Consider the following 17,337-nt stretch of genomic DNA (forward strand, 5'->3'; position numbering starts at 1 on the left):
CGTGACCATTCTCCAGACTTATTCTTTCAACCACAGTTTAAGCATGTCGGGTAAATTATAGCAGTACCTACTTCAATTAAATTGCTTTACTACTACTATCTGTTAATGGAGTTTTGCTCCATGGAAAACTTGTACTCCGGCAGAGCATTTTCGGCGATGCTTAATGACAATTTTATTTCAGCGCTGGATATCATAAACGAAGAGGGAGTCTAGCGGTTGGAAAATGTTTTGGGACCGATTGGGAAGTCATCGTTTCAGAGGGGTTTGGTAAACAATCGGTGGATTTATTGCTGGGCAACGTTTCGCTTTTGACACAAAAGCTTCGTCAGGCCAAGTGAGTAAGTAAGTAGGTTGATTGGGGTTTTAGGCAGTCAGGGAACCAATCCGTGAGATTCCTTATGACTAGTGACGTGATCAGTACTGGGTGTTCAGTCTGATGTCCCTGTTTGTTGATTAGTGGGGATGACTAAGCTTTACGATAGATTGGTTTGGGGGAGGGGGTTCGTCTTTATGCTGAAATCGGATTTTTTCGTCCCTGCTTCTTCAGTCTAGGACACCTTAATGGAAAATTCCTCTTGGGGTCGTTCACAGATTTCGTTCACCTGTGTTCGTCCAAGGGTGCTGGGACAATTAGTTTGGGGATGGGGGTGGGGTGGCTAATTGGATCTAACGCTACTTGGATTTTTGTACTTTTAGACCCAGGCGATGTCGCTGATAAATGCACACCGCCTCGTGTCATCATTGCCGATCTAAGACCGCTCTCCACACGTTGAAGGATCGTCTTCCGGTTGATAGGACTAGGAACTGTGTATACAAAATAAAATGTAACGACTGTACGAAGGTTTATATAGGTCAAACAGTCGAGGCATTGCACACCAGAATCGGTGAGCATCAGCGTTCAATTAACAAACCACCGAGAGACGCAGATGAATACCAGGCGTTAGTCAAAGATTCAGCAATGGCAGGGCATGCTCTAGACACTGGGCATAGGATAGATTTAGAAAATGTGGACATCTTGAGACGAGGTTTAAGATTCACACCACAGCGACTGGTGGCCGGGGCGGTGGAAATCGCCAAGCATCCCAGTTAGAATAGAATAGAGGGGGTAGAACTTACTTAGTCATCCCCACTAATCAACAAACAGGGACATCAGACTGAACACCCAGCACTGATCACGTCACTAGTCATAAGGAATCTCACGGATTGGTTCCCTGACTGCCTAAAACCCCAATCAACCTACTTACTTACTCACTTGGCCTGACGAAGCTTTTGTGTCAAAAGCGAAACGTTGCCCAGCAATAAATCCACCGATTGTTTACCATACCCTTCTGAGAGGAAGTCTAGCGGTTTGACATCTGAATCGACGGTAGAAAGTGTAGCGTACAAATAGTCTTCGTCCAAAAGGTAGTATGCTTGGGACGAATCTGCCGTCAGCACCTTCACCACATACGGGGTACCTGTCCTAAGTAACGGGGTTGATGTTGCTGGATATGTGCAGATAACCAACCCATCTCCTTTTGATTGTGTTCATCAGGCATAAATGATCCAATGATCTTCATATTTCATAAGTCTGGATAGTGGCTAGGTTTCGCACCTTTACGAAACTGATGGTATGATGGACCCGTGCTTTTCCTTGAGGCCGACCTCCGGCCTATGCTACAAGGCATTCCACTGTGCTGGAGACTTCGATTTGCAGCGTTCGTGCGCATACTCACCTTACTCTTCTATTGCTACCAAAGAATAGACGTCAACTCCTTTGTAATGTCAAAGTCCGCTGGTGTAACGGTGGTCTAGTATTGGTTGAATATCACTTCAGCGAACATACTTTTATTGGCCTGCACCTACTCATTGGATCGTATAGCACATGTATGGAAGGAATACCCGGTTAATGTCATCTGGAGCCCCTTGTTCTTAACGGAAGCCCACAAGATGGTGGACCTTTTGATGTTTTGCCCCAGAGTGTAACCCATATTGAACAAAATTTACTTCAGAACGACTGTGGCGATGTGAATAGCAGGTAATCATATCAGGGGTATTTGAAGGCTTATCGATCCACAGGCGAGTGTGAAAATCTCGACGATGGATGCAAGGATGAATGCCATGCGTGTTTATAGGGATTCACATGTTCCAGTATTGGATGAAGAAAACGTTTTTGCTACTTAAATCTGAGCTTGAAATCTGAATAACACAGTAGGTGAGTTGACGTCTTCTGGAGACGCCACAGCATTAGCACATCGAAAGTAATGGGATGGTCTTAAATCCAGAAATTTTCGATGGAATTTGACAGAGGTGATACCCTCAGCACTGCGTTTTTTCTGTGAGTATGGCTGAAGCATACGCGTAAGCAGTCACGACTCGCACTGCAGAACGTTATTTACGTAGTACGGCAAAACAAATCTACCACTATGGACGTTGGATTCCGAGGACGACGACATCCATCGGACATTATTCTTCTCACCAATATCTCTTGAAAATCAAGGTTCGGCCATCTGTTTTAGCAGGTCAGCTAACGAAACGTCATCCGCTTTATGGAGCATGACACTCTTTTTCACATTTGTCCTATGTTAGAATGCCCCATCCATTAAACTTTTCTGAATGTCTCCGTACGTATTTACTTGTATACAGAAGCAGAGCTCAATCAACTCAGGGATATGTACAATCAACGAGTGGAGACAAACATATTTTCTTCGGTTCTCTAAGTCAGTAACAAATTAGGAAAAGTTCAAAAGGAAACGGGTCGATCATCATAAACGCGGAACTCTAAATTCACGCATAGAAAATGAGTGGCAAGGTGGAATTCATTGAGATAGTCGACAGATGGAACAGTGAGTTGGCTGATATCAAGTTATTTTTGGGCTGTCTACCGATCTTGGCAGTTAGTTAGCAAATGATTCGTTCGTCATTAGACACTCCTGATGGTATCTCCTCACTTGGAGACGTGACATTTGCAAGCTGAATGCCAAGCTTGATGAACAGATCAGCAGCTGCCTGGTTAATGACCAATAACTGCACCGGAGCTACCAATATTTCAACATAATAAACGCCTATATAGTCGCATGTTGTCACCCTGAGAGAAACCATTTCCTATGGTAAACAACGATAGATCTTAAATGGTTGCTATTTATTGGCTTAGCCGATAAGGTTTTTATGTGAATAAATGCATAGCGCTTATCCAAGCTTGCTTAATTACTCTGAAATATGAGAACTTACGTTCAAGGTGCTTTTGCAGGCCTGTATTACAAAGTAAGTCAGTGTCAACAACACGACCCGCAGAAAAAAACACCGAGCGTTTGCTCCTGGTTGTCACTCACCATTTGCGTAAAATTCCACAGCTACAAAACAACAAGAGCTCTTCGGTTTGGCATGGAGCACGGGTACCTATGATTGTTAAATTAGCGGACATGCTCATGAAATTACGAATTGTGCAAAAACCCACCGTAAAACATGTACCGGTCATCTATAATAAAACGTATGTAGATACATAGAAGATTCCTATTTACTTCAACATGGAAAATCAAATAACAACTTATGATTTCTTACACTGGGACATTTGACGGTTCACTGGAAATGGGAGAAGTGGTCTAACGTTTAGTTGAATGTCTGCTTAGCCTGATAAGCATTTCCTTCATGGTCGGCTGAGCAAAAATTGAAGTGTTTACTTGAATCCATATTTAAGGTCTTTTATTTTCTTTTCGGTCAAGTCGTTTTCAAGTGTTAATTCACTGCTTTATTGAATTTCAATGCATAAAGAAAAGGATAATGCGCTCAGTTGTGTTGTCCTACCAGGTAGGTCCAAACTGAGACAAACAGCTCATTTTTCCGGTCACACATTTGGCAGAGATTGCATGGGCACTACGAATCAAACTCCAAATTTTCCGTGTATGAAGTCCAAAACCATGTCTTGGGGATTAACAGACCCACCTTGGGGATCAAGGACCGTTTGGATAAACAAGCCGTTCATTCGACAGTGATTGGCTTATTCACTGCACAATGATTCATGTCAGGTAAACATCTGTCAGAGGCAACGTCACCTTCTGAATATAACATGACAATATAAAGCCAAAGCGTCATCTGGCTGTCGATGTTTATCGAACCAAGGTCGAAAAGGATGAAGGTCCACATGTACCCAACGCTTCACCATCTAACCGTAACTTCCCACTGTGTGACATCACAGTCCTAGCGATGTTGTCCTGTTGCTCTTGTTATTTAACGGAGCTTTGATACGTAGGCCTTGAGTAACGTCATGGCCATCTTGTTGATCAGGGGTGAAGTTTGATTGCGAGTGATAACTGGGATGCTTCAACTTCGTGGTCAGCTTTTTCGCTCGCTATCCAACTGGTTAATGTCCAGTTAACCTGCGACTAGCTGTTGCTGAACATTTCCCAGTATGTCCACGGGCACCAAATTTGCAGCTAGTCTGCCCCTCTTACAGTCGATTCTGCCCAAGTCGTCTCAGTTAGAGCAAAGATCCTTGGCTTCTAGTTACGTGTAGAATGCGTTTAATTCCAAATTCGAATGACAAAATTAAAAAATAGGATTAACCTTTTTTCCCATACCTAGTCAATTAGAACTAAATAAGTCCTGAGTTTCAATTAGGTTTAGCTTTCGTAGGGCGTCCAGAAATCATCTCAAGAGCACTGCGCTGCAATAGTTTATCAGTGGGAGGACGCCGTCCTTCATACAAGTCGACCTCGGCGGGGACAAGGTTTAGTTGTAATTTTTGAATTCGCCTTATGTGGTAAACCTACATCAAGTGACCTACCCAACAATCAGCTTCACATAATGAAATATAGGGGGCATGCACACAGTATAGTATACCATAACCTCGTGTGGGTTAACCACCAAATATTATATTGGTCACACGAGATTGAGAACTTAGACGGCCCGGGGCTCGTCATGTGTTCGCTTGGTAACAATCTGCAAAGGTGTCGCTAGTACTTTCCGTGGTAATCTGGTTGGCCACTCAAACTACGGCAAGCCGATTAGCATCCGCATCCTCTTTTCTTCTTTCTCTGTGTCCTTCTCCTTTGCGATGTGTCTGCGTTACACACAACGGAATTCGGAAACAGAGGAATCAAACTTCAGGTGAGCTGATTAATGATCAGCTGTGATAATCACAGGAAGGATACATCAGCGGGCATCAGAAACGAGTCATACATTTCGCTTTCAAAGGTCTTGTGGAATGTGACCAGTCAACGAACGCGTAAACTGGCCGATCAACATGTTCAAATATCCCAAGAACCATTCGCAGTCAATTATATAGTTCAGGAACAGATACATAAAAACCAATCTGAACGCCAATATATTAACATTCTGTTGAATAACGACGCTGTGCTATTCCTCTATGACTTGATGACGTCAACTTGAAGGATAATTAATGTTTGCCAAGCGAAGTGAACAGAAGAACGGCCATCTATGAAACCTCGGCTAATAAAATCTTCTTCAGCCACCACCCTTCTTCATATCACCGACCAAGCATACGAGCTAGGCAGTAGGATTTTATGGCTATGTGAACTAGTTGGAACTCAAACCAGAAATCGACTAAAACAAGCAGAGGAACTCACTTTGTTGTAGATATGGTTTTGCTGGTAAAACAGAGGACGCAGGCAAATAGGATTGACTTCCGGTTAATCAGGGACACAAAGTTGCCGTGCGACAGCTTGAGTTACCAGGGATGATAGCCACCCCAACATCCATATTCATTTTCGGAAAACCAACTTCTCTTTAGAACTTTGCCGTATAGCATACCAAGATGAATGATTTCGTTCCCCTCAATAGCAAATGAAAACTCTGGTAACAGTTTTGGCAACTTTTAAGTCATAATGACCATAGTGATAGACTTCACATACCAATGGTGACTTGTCTATATATTTCAACACAAAAGTTAAGCTCATAATCCTCAGAGTTCTATGCCATATTGAATATAGCGCAAAACCAAATGAGGTTCAGTTTATGCACTTATATCTTATGAGTATCTTATATCGCGCATTAATGATTTCCCTTTATTTTTCAGAACTTCCGCCCCTACATCGGTTATCGTTTTGGCAGAAATTAGCGCCTGTTAATGAATCCCCTAAAATTCGTCCATTTCAGGTTGAAGGATAAATCAGCACTGCTGAGAAAGTGCCCCAATAGTGCAATGCTATGTGATGCCAGGTACTGGAGGCGTTTAGGTAGACAGTCACATGACCGATTTGCTTCCTAAAATGTTCTTATTCGACACTTTTTCCCTTAGGTGTCCGGTGCAGAAATAAGCACACAAAAAGGCGAGAATATCTAACAACAGCATCTTAGTTAAAAATAATTGATGCGAACGCATTTTGGGAAAGACTACAAGGGAAACTTGCACGCATAACTGGTCCAAGCAATGTAAACCTGCCTAGATGCAACATGAAACCCAGCTAAGTTGTCTAAATGGTGTCTCTGCAGAGATTCGGAAAATTTGAATTCTGAAATTGCTTCAAATAACTTGTTTGATAAAGTTTTTGATTAAAAACGCATTCAGAGCAGACATAAAAAAATTCCCACATGGTACTTATTTGAATCATATGTTGACCTCAGAACATGAAAATGGTGTTTCGCCAGTTTCATCACATAAGCGGTCGAATGAGCGTTGCTGTATGTGCATATCCACAGGAGTGCTCGTATAGGCATGTTGGTTAACCTTTGCGAACTGAAGGAGTCGGGAAGGTAGCTGAATAAATAGTGATATACTACCAAGTCAATCGGATCACGTATGGTGGTTCGGCATAAACGATAACGTTCTATTTTGCCCAGCCGAACATAGGTGAAAATCCTAAAAATCTAATTTTTGTGAATGGAGGACAGAAACCTGAAAATGCCCGAGATTTATTTGTTATTATATCTGTCTATATGCAATCCATATTGCAAGCATGATCTTCACGCCATACCAACTTCAAAAAGCCACTAATGATGCCAATTGCTTTGAAAGCTTTTATCATTGCATTTGCACATATTCGGGATTCTGGGTGACGTGAAATAAATCAGTAGAGAGTTTGTTAGCAGAAACTTAAGCATAGAAGTAGAGAATCCCACCAAATACTTTCCGCCGGACAGGAATGCTTGCTTTGCACCAAGGCTTCCCCGCGGGGCCTCACTAAATCAAAGAACCTGACGAGCCAACAATACGTAAATAGTGTGCACATTAAACACGGAATTTGGCGTTTTGAAAGCCTAAGATTAAACAAAACATTGAGAATTCGACCGTAAGTATAATGCAAATAATGAATTGCTCTGGAACTACACCGGATAAAATTTTGAGCGAAATGAATGCGATCGGTAAGGGCTCTGCTAAGAGGAAATCTGCATCTATATTTGGCGCAAGGTTTAATTAGCCGGGCAATGAGCGAAGCACATACCCATAGCTGAAAGGGCATTGGAATCTGGAAGAAACGTGATTGGAAATGACAGGCGCTATTTACAAGGCTACTTACAAAACAAGCAAGATATACCAGTCAAAACAATGTCGAGGACTTTGTATTCCTAGAACCAGTAGGCACGCAGCTTTTTGTTAGAGCACCACAGCTGTTCATCGGATTTCAGAGGAGCCAGTTTTGTTAACATCCAAAGCTCAGCAACTGTGCGAAAAAGCAGCGAGGACAATAAAAATTAAAATCTTTTAATATACTTGAATACGAAATCCAGTTGTGTGTAGCATAGGCAAGAATGCACACCTAATGGTGGAACGAAACTGGTGATCTTCCGGTTAGAACTCTGGGGATATGATGGCTGAACTCTCAAGAAGATTTGTTGATTCGCACATCGTTGCAATTGAAATTTACATTTCATTCATTATGAGTGTACCCGATGCATTAAGTGCCTGTCTGTATCATTGCTGAGCCAATTTATGTAACTGCCACAATAAACAAGACATTGACATCGTCCAGATGGCGATTCAGCTTCTCTCTAAGTGGAAAATTGACAAATGGAACCACACTCTATGCATTTTGTTTCATAATGCAAGCACTTTGCCTCGTCTTCGAAAGATACACCCAGCAACATTCAAATTTCCAGCACTTGCGCAAATATCTGAATGAATTTGAAGTAGTACGGTACTTCTTATCACCAAAGGCTAACTACTTAATTATGAATTATATTCCATGCAGATGTCAGTCTGTTGAAAACTTTGATAATCAGAAACATTTGATTTGCACTTCGTAATTTGTCACGTCACCTCTTAAAAGCGGGTCCCAATAAATTTCGATGCAAACAGTCTTCGTCACCGGGAATCACTAAGTAAGCTAATTTTTTGGTCGCAATACTACATTTTCCTAGTGTGGGGTTGTCGCTTGATACAAAGAGTTAGCACGCTCTCAAGTGTGCTAGAGTCCATTATGATCAGTGGACGTTATTATCGCAATAGGTGGAGTGCGATCGATCAGCAGTTCAACGATTAGCGTACCGTTATTGAGGTGCCATTCTGGCATGATCAAATAAGATTGCCGCTGACGTACATCCCTCGATTCGCTCTCGTTTACTATTTTGTCCCATCTAGTAGTCCTGTGGTCTATTTCGCTGACTCGGTTTTAGACAAGAATAATCAGATGATGCTAGGCCACAATGAAGTGCACGGTTGATATAAGTATCAATTGGGCTTCGTGTTTATCTCTTCTAAAAGCCTAAAAGCCACAACGGACTAATTTGGTGTTCATAACGGATATCGCCGGAAAGAACTTTTGATCCAAGATATCAAAGTCCGGAGTCCTGGTGAGTTTTCGACACAGTGTTTTGTTACATTACTTTGAAAGTATTTTTACGCTCATCATATAAAGAACGAGATTTGGTCTGACTGTGTTAAAAGTTTGATCAAATAATCTGAATTGTCTTTGTCGTCGATGTGACTTGACTTTATATTTCCTGCTAAATTTAACCTCAAGTTGAAGCCGACGGAAATGGGACCATAAAAGTTGTTTTAATGATTTACATTAACCTTAACCGTTGTCATTATCAGCACTGCCTAAACCAAACTGTCGTAGTCCTAAATGAAACTGATAGAATGCAAAACTTGGACGAACTGCATTTTCAGAAATAATGCACAAATACGGAGGTGACGCCAGTGATCTGGTCTCCGAAAGCGCGGCATTTACGGAGAAACTTACTGTGCCAGTAACAAGAAATCGAGTTGAATCACAATGAATTTTCTTTGGCACATGCTTGATGGCAGCTGAACAGCTGGTAAAATTTTTAAGTCTAAAAATTCTCTTAGTCTACAAATGCGATCATTCTCAGGCGAGGAAACTATCCCGGCCTACGTTGCAGCCACACTACCATCTAAAGTAAAAAGGTAGAAACTAATTTTTTATGATCCTACTAAGTTGTTTACCCAGTAGCTTAAAATCAATGAGGTCTTTTGACAATTTATAGAGCGCAACATGAAACAGAAGGAAAAATCGTTTTGCTTACAGGGTGCATACCCTGTTTGCTAACTTGACATAGGAACCACTCAGTAAATGGGCCATATTTGACGAACAACACTCTAACCATATGTAAGACTTTCCACTAAACGAGGCAGTTACCCAGCCATGTGCAGCTCTCATGCGATGTCTGTTAATTGAAGCAGATTGCGTTTTACTAACGGGAAACGTGTAATCAGATATCGCTTGATCCACACACCATGACAGACCAAGCAACCCGAATAATTGTGACACAATTGTAGATCTATAACTTTCGGCTCTCGGCGACAACAAGTACTCAATATTATTATTACTTATTACTTAACCAAATTTTATAGGTTAACCGTGCAGTGAAGACTTATAAACAATGAGCCTCAAAACGACAGACACAGATTCAAATGAGATTTTGACAGGATAAGTTAAGAGCAGCCAAAACGATTTCCATTTAACTGCATCTTAATAAGACAGGTATCTATCACTGACACAGCTGACTGTTTACTATTTGGTTAGTAACTGAATGGAGCCTGCATTTTCAACATCAAGCCATGATGTAAAAGATTTACGTACCATCCACCGTAACTTTTAGCTCTGTAAGGTATAAGTCATTAAGTATGGAGTTGCAGTAACCTTTTGAGCGTTTTAGTTGATTTTAACACCGAAGATGCAAAAATGCTTCAGAGATCATAATTTCAGTATGTACTTATGAGAAAATATGGCAACTCCGTTTGATATAGACGTATTGGTTCGCCTGCCTTTCATGTGCGATGATATGCAAACCCAAACAGCAGAGATTTCAGCTTAGAATTAATTCATCCGATAAAGGATGAGTTTCGACTCCCAAAGTAACACGGATCCAACTTTAATTAGCGTAGTTAATGATGATAAGCAATAAACAAATAATAAGCTGGTTCTACAGTCTGTAGATTACCAACTGCTACATTAACCAGAAAGATAATTATTTGAAATGGCAGTTTGATGGGCTACTTGAATAAACCTGTTAGATTTTTCACCTGAATTTAGAGATGTAGTTAACGACGGGATCACTGTGGACTTTGAGCGTAATTTCTGGGATCAGTTTGGCGACGTCCTTATGGACGCTTTGTCACATTAATCCACGTAAATAATGCCGAAAGAAGTAAGCTGTTGCCATAACATATCGTTTTGTTACTGTCACAATATTAAAAAATAACAATTAACATGCATACATGAAGACTGTAGGTCTTCAGATGGAGTGGAAGCCGAAGCAAGGGATTAATGATTGCGAGCGGCCTAGTTTGGTATCATGCCAATGGATGGTGTGCAATGCTCTAAAGTTAACTTGGTTTTGTTCCACGATTCCGAGCAAGATTTCGTTGCGTTAAATCACTTTAAAATGGATGGTCTGTATCTTTCAGTCTGGCAACTGTTCGGTAAGAGAGGCAACTTAGCCTGTAAACTGAAAGAATTTAGAATTGTGGTAGCCGGAAATCGAAATGTTGCGATCACGCAGCACCATCCTTGCTGCATTATTCGCAGTTCATGGGGCGCGCCATTGATTCCACATGTTATAAGCAAAGCTCCTTTCTGTGCACTTATAGAAACGGTTTGTTTTTAGCGAAGGAACGGGACGCACTTTCCAGTTCTTATGTAGGCCCAATAATCTATTCCTACGGACCCTATACTTCTTCATAAGTCACGATTATAATAAGGCATGAATTTATTTTGGTAACTTGCTTGCAGAATTTCTTACGGCTAAAATTGAAATGTCATTATCGAACAATCTGTAGTTGTAGTCTTTTTGATTTTACCGATATGTTCAAGGAAATCTGCAAAAAAAAACACTCTTTGACTGTCATTTGGACAGCTAATCGCCTCTCCATGCAATAAGACGTATACGATTAGAGTTGTAGACTTACGGTCTCTCAAGAAATACAGACCTGGCGCAATACAAAAACTCACGTATGAAGTATAAGGCATTCAGGGATACGGATGAATAAAGTCATCTGTACACAAATTACGCCGAAGGTAACGGGAGGCAAATTAGAATATCAAACAATATAATATGATTTGATGCACAGGAAAAAAAATTACAGGCAGCGACCAAAACAAACGAACAGTACGAATACCCAAAATATAGGTGAGCAAGTTAACTTTCTTATAGGTTTGGGCCGTTAGCAGTTCCCCTCACGACAAGAATTGCTCTCTGTTGTCAACGTTATGATGCACCACTTAGCTTATAATTCATATTGTTGCAGATTTCTCGAAGCATTTTTCGACTTCATTTAGTTATTATTATAGCCGAAAGCTTTTCGCAGAGCTGTTTTGAAAAACGATCCGTCCCAACAATGTAGCAGCATATTACAGAGGGACACCTGTTTACAGTGAGCTTTTTAAGCAGACGTATTCACATAGAAAGCGGTCGCCTTAATAACGTCCACTGAGGCAATTGAATTTAGACTGTGAGCATAAAATAAGCTTGCTTTCGAAAAAAAGTTTCATAAATCCGCAGTATCCACACATCTATCATATATTTTCGTTCTGCGGAAATAGTACCATCATATGAAGAAAAACATTCTAGCTTCCATTTGACCTTGCCAATTCTATAATAAACACAACAATTGACGTCAGATAAGTTTAAATATCCACATACATCATACAACCATATCTAGTGCTCCGTGTCAACATGGTTTTAGCTTAACTTAGAAAATGGCTATTTATGCACCCAAACTAAGTATTTTAAAGATAGCTCTTTGGCTTTTACTTTGCAGTAAAGTTTCTACAGATTGCCTTTTGACCACAGCATTCATTTTTCGCTTTATTGCTCATTGAAGATGCAATCACAGTCAGGCGATGTTCTCACCAGCTCTATCTGCAAGATTGCTGGTAACATTCGCGACTGTCTGCGGTGAACTAACAAGCTAATGTACAGCTGGAAGAAGAGAAATCCTGACCCACTGCAAAAGAACTAAACTAAACTAAACTGGGACTGTGCACCCGCATTCCATTCGTTTGATAAGAACAAGGCAGTCAAATGTGATGACTTGAGCATTGTGCAGTAAAATCTCAGCAAATATGCCAGGCGGTACTGTGTACTGAACAAAGGGTCGTACCCTTGACACCGTTCGAAAAGAGGCTTGATGGTTTCTAGTTACGTTCTGTCCATTTCGACTGCATTTCGGAAGTAGATCCGGCACAGTGGGCAATGAGCTATATGACACTTTTATCTGGCACTTTTATCTGTTTTAGATGGTGCCCCAGTAAGTACATCAGTATCCACTAGCCAGTGAAAATCGTAACTGTAGTAGTTCACTAGCAGAAATACTCTGGGGTAGAGGTTAAGTGCCGACCAGCATGGTAAAGAAGATGATCTATCAAAAATGGTTCTTCTCTTTCTGTTGCATTCTGTGGTTGAGACTGACTTGAGTAGTTTGGCCAAGAAGTCAGCCCAACTTTGAGAGCTATTTGCAATTGCAGTGACGATACGAGCCCATAGGACCATACGTATGCAAAAATAATGCAGAAACTTACTTATCGGTGTCTTTACGGTTGTCAAGATAACTGGCTGACTTATAAAGCTGAACATTAAACACCCACAAAACTATACGGAAAATATTCACCAGTTTCCACTGTCAAAGTTTACTGCCTAAACCCTTAAGCTTGAGTTGACCTGAAGGCTCACTTAGATGTCCCCCGTTAAGCGACTCGTTGAAAGTGTTGTTAAATGAGTCGCTCAGGGTATTCAGGGGGCCGGAAGATGTGTACAGGTTAACTGCAGTGTTTTACGTAAATAAAACTATTTACGCATTGTATTTTTGGTTATTTGGTTATTGCGCAACACAACAACTTCACTGCCATCTAGTTTTTTGTTAGCAGCTTATTCCAGTTTCTAACCTCTATAGGCATTTATAAAGTTTTGAATTGCACAGATGAAATAGAATGATCGTAAACGGGAAAATTTTTTTTATTTGGTTAGCAATAAAGTTAGTCGCACACCGGAATTTGTCACTTTAGTGACAAATTCATTTAATAATCCCATGGTTTGCTGATCAAGAAGCACCGTAAAATTGTTTAGTGTAAAAATATTTCCAATATTTTTTTCGGGTATGCTACCTGTTCACATTGGCATATATATATATATATATATATGTATCTTGGAATTTTAGAATCTTCTGAATGACCTGACCTATTATTTACAACAGTTTGGTTCGGCATTATCTTGCTTTGATCTTGACGTTTGTGTTTGATGATGTCTGATCTTTTTCTGGTATCTTTTTGTTCAAGATATCAAATCCCTTGTTCTCTTATTTACCGTTCAGTAACAGCTCTACATTTTGATCATCCGCTACACTTCTCACCTAATTTGAATGCATCGATTCCCTGCCTGCAACCTAAGCGGATAATTCCTACTAAATTCCTGCCTACTGGAACCGTCATGGTCCACCTTACAGAGAGGTTCATACGCACGCTCAGATGCTCCATCTAAGGAAGCATGCTCCATCACACCAAGCCTGATTATTGGCAGGCCTAAGTCAGGAGGAATATACAAAAACAGCGCGTGCTAAATCCATAAGAAACTCAGCCGGTTTTGGTATCAGCAAACGGCTCTGAGGTCAAGAGCACACAACTGCCACCCAGTTGTACGGCACCCGCCCTATTATATAGCGACCAATCGGAAAAAAAAACGTTTTTTGGATGTTGTAATTCATGAACGAGGAGGGTTCTTTTTTATACGGATCAGTATTGAATTTTATTAAAAATAAGGGTGAAACTGATGACCAAACAATATGTGCACAAAATGGCCCTGCTATTTTATATGTAGAAAAAACAGCAAATGGAAAAAAAACGATAAAAATTCATTAGGTTGTAGAAAGGCATACTTGTATGAAGGATCTTCCTCCAAACTGAGTTAAGTAAAAATTAATGTTACAGGCAACGAACAATACAATGCAGCTACCTAGTACGTTATGTTTTTGATCACAAACGAGTATGCCGTGTGTGCGTTTTACGTCATAAGAGAACTTGGCGTTTGACAGCATAGCATGTAGAAAGTTGTCCAGGCAGACGTGGTACATAACTTGTAGCGGCGCTACGAGACAAATGGCTTATTCCGAAGGTAATCCATCGGGTGCAGCCATAACAATATGAAATGGCACACTGCACAGATGAGGGCATGTTAGGTGAATCGGCTTCCGGAGTTTTCAGTGTACTTACTTGTCCATCAGCTAAACGCAACCACTTTAAACTGAGGCATTTTTGCATTGTATTACCAGTTTCTGACCTACATTACCTATTCTAGGGATAGCTACCTAGTCAACGAAACCAATGAAGTATCACCGGGCTATTCATTGATAACTTGACGGCGGGCAAGTAGGTGGCTACCGGTAATACTTGACCTGCCATTACGCAGAAAGCAAAAACTAGTAGATTGTGCGCTAGTGGCTCTGCAATGGAGCTAGAATCCATTGTTATGTCCACAAGTCTAGGCCACCGATGAATTGCAAATGATCTCAGTGTGTTTGACTTTGATCATTATTTTTCAAGTGCACATTTGAGCTCAAAGCCCTTAGTGCAGAATCCTTGTCCGCTCAGCAAAAGCAGTCTGCTGCTCCCCTTATATGCATGCGTATCAAGCGGTTTGACGAATCTTAACCGGCTCCGATTGCCAGCCTTTCATATAAATATAAATATATATATATATATGTATATATATATATATGTATATATATATATATAAAAAAACTTTAGTGCCTTGCAGGGTTCAAATGCGAAAGACTTCCGCTGTACGTACTGCCTCACCAATCTTTTGACGTTCCCATTTTCAATATCAAGTAATCGGAAATAAGCTGGCTGTGGTGCAGACACCTAGAACAATTCATTTGTATTAGGTTTTGTTCAAGCTACTTGCCTGGGTGCAAAATTTATTCGCTATGCGTGTTTCATGCAGTTTTTCCACGACACGTCCCCAGACAGATTGCTTAAACCTACTTACGTTTTTGCCACGCTGCAAATTGGAATAGCGGAAGAAAATACAAATGTAGAAAACCCGCAATTGATAATTTGTAAGGTATTATGAATCACAGTTCACGTCGGAAGGTAAAGGAGTTCAGAGTTGCAAAGCAACAAGAATTTACACGGCTGAACTTTCATATTAAAAACAGTAGGAGTCGTTGTAAAAGCTATCAGGAAAATATACCATAACTTCGCTAGGGCACCAGAACACCCAAGTTACACCACCAGACAATTACACAACGTGAAGTGATCATACAATGGGTGCATTTTCATTAAAATACAAGAGGAGGTAAATTTAAACTCAGTGAGGAATAATGCAGCGATAAGAGAACGCTCTGTCGATCATTACCTCAGAGAATAAGTTGCGCTATAGATCACACTCTGACACGCTTTACTTTTAATGTGAAAGATCACGTCTAACGTGGCTTAAGCGTTCTTAACACACTCGTTTTTGAACGTTTCTATGAAGTCTTATACTGACACTCGGACGTATTTTTTGTAACTGTCTTCATTGCACTAATTACCGAGTAGATACTGACAGCAATAAGATCCAAATTATTTCGGTTATTTGACACTTGTTTAATGCGGCATGTGTGAAATCGGCAATTTTTGCTATCAGCGCAGTTTATTAAGTAGAAGGCACTATTTCCAGGGTCAATCTGGTAACCAAATCTGGAATCGAATCGAGCATCAAGGGTTCTGAAATGAGTTGTGTGTCCAGAGGACGCCATCATGTCATAAAAATTCTGAGGTGTTGGGATCCAGGTTCGGTGGGGTATTTTGAAATCTTACGTCCACAGTGGGACACTCGCTAAACGTCAAAACGATTTCAACCTGGGGGATATATAAAATTCCTCAATAATCACCAGCTTTTTTGCATGATTCTTCGACTTGATGGTCTGGATCCACCAAAGTGCACATTATGGAAAGAAGTACATTTGATGTCTTTTTTGGAAGACACTGCGTTTATTCGGAGCTTTTTGGAATTTGATCCAACCTTAATGACAGCAAGATATCATTTAGCCAATAGTTTGCTACGTATCCTAAGTTGTACTGTTAACTGTTGACCACGAAAGTTTTGTCAGAATTCTGCCTGATTATTCGAAGCAAAACTGAGAAATCTCTCCGGAAATAGCCTCCTACGCAGCGACAAATGACTGTCTAAAACGTCAAATCCCTGAGAATTTCTGAATATTGCCGAAGGTTTTGTCTTAGCTGTGGTTCTTTCTTTTGATTTTGCCTGGCGATAAAGCAGCATGGGATTATGCAGAGCAGCTAGGTCTATTTAAAAGAACATGTGAAACTTCATGAGAATTTTACGTGCAGTTACTTCAGGTGAAATCCTAGGAGAATTATGGTTTGCTATTTTTTAGGTGGTGTTTGGAATGTTGGCGACATCAGTGTATGCAGATACTGCTGGTTGGTTTCAGCGTAGCAGGGCATACAACAGATTACCAATATACATTTTGGTTGAACCGTGACATGGCTTACCTGTCAAACAACGCTTAAACCCCGAAGTGGCGATGAGCTACAAGGTTGATAGCCTGGCATAAACCTCAGACTATTAAGTTTGCCTTCATGCCAACTTCATTATACGACAGTATTTCATTCTTTTTTTTCAGCTGAAAGCATCTGATTGATGACAACAGTGGATGATTTGTTTCAAAAAAGACCCAAAAATTGCCATCCATTCAAAGCAGCACAACATTAACCATTTTTGTTTCCCACCTGATCTTACCCCTGTTTTAAGGTGGTAGTGACCTAAACATATGTTATCTCAAAGCCGATTAAGTGTCTTCGTGATTTCGCGGGGTCGAAACCGGATCGGTAATCGTTACTGGGCTCTCGTCACTGTTGATACTGGCTTTTGATTATACACACAGCACATATACATATACATACACACAAATATGTATACACATATACACAGCACATT

Source organism: Opisthorchis viverrini (assembly GCF_000715545.1).
Source record: "Opisthorchis viverrini unplaced genomic scaffold opera_v5_183, whole genome shotgun sequence".
NCBI lineage: Eukaryota > Metazoa > Platyhelminthes > Trematoda > Opisthorchiida > Opisthorchiidae > Opisthorchis > Opisthorchis viverrini.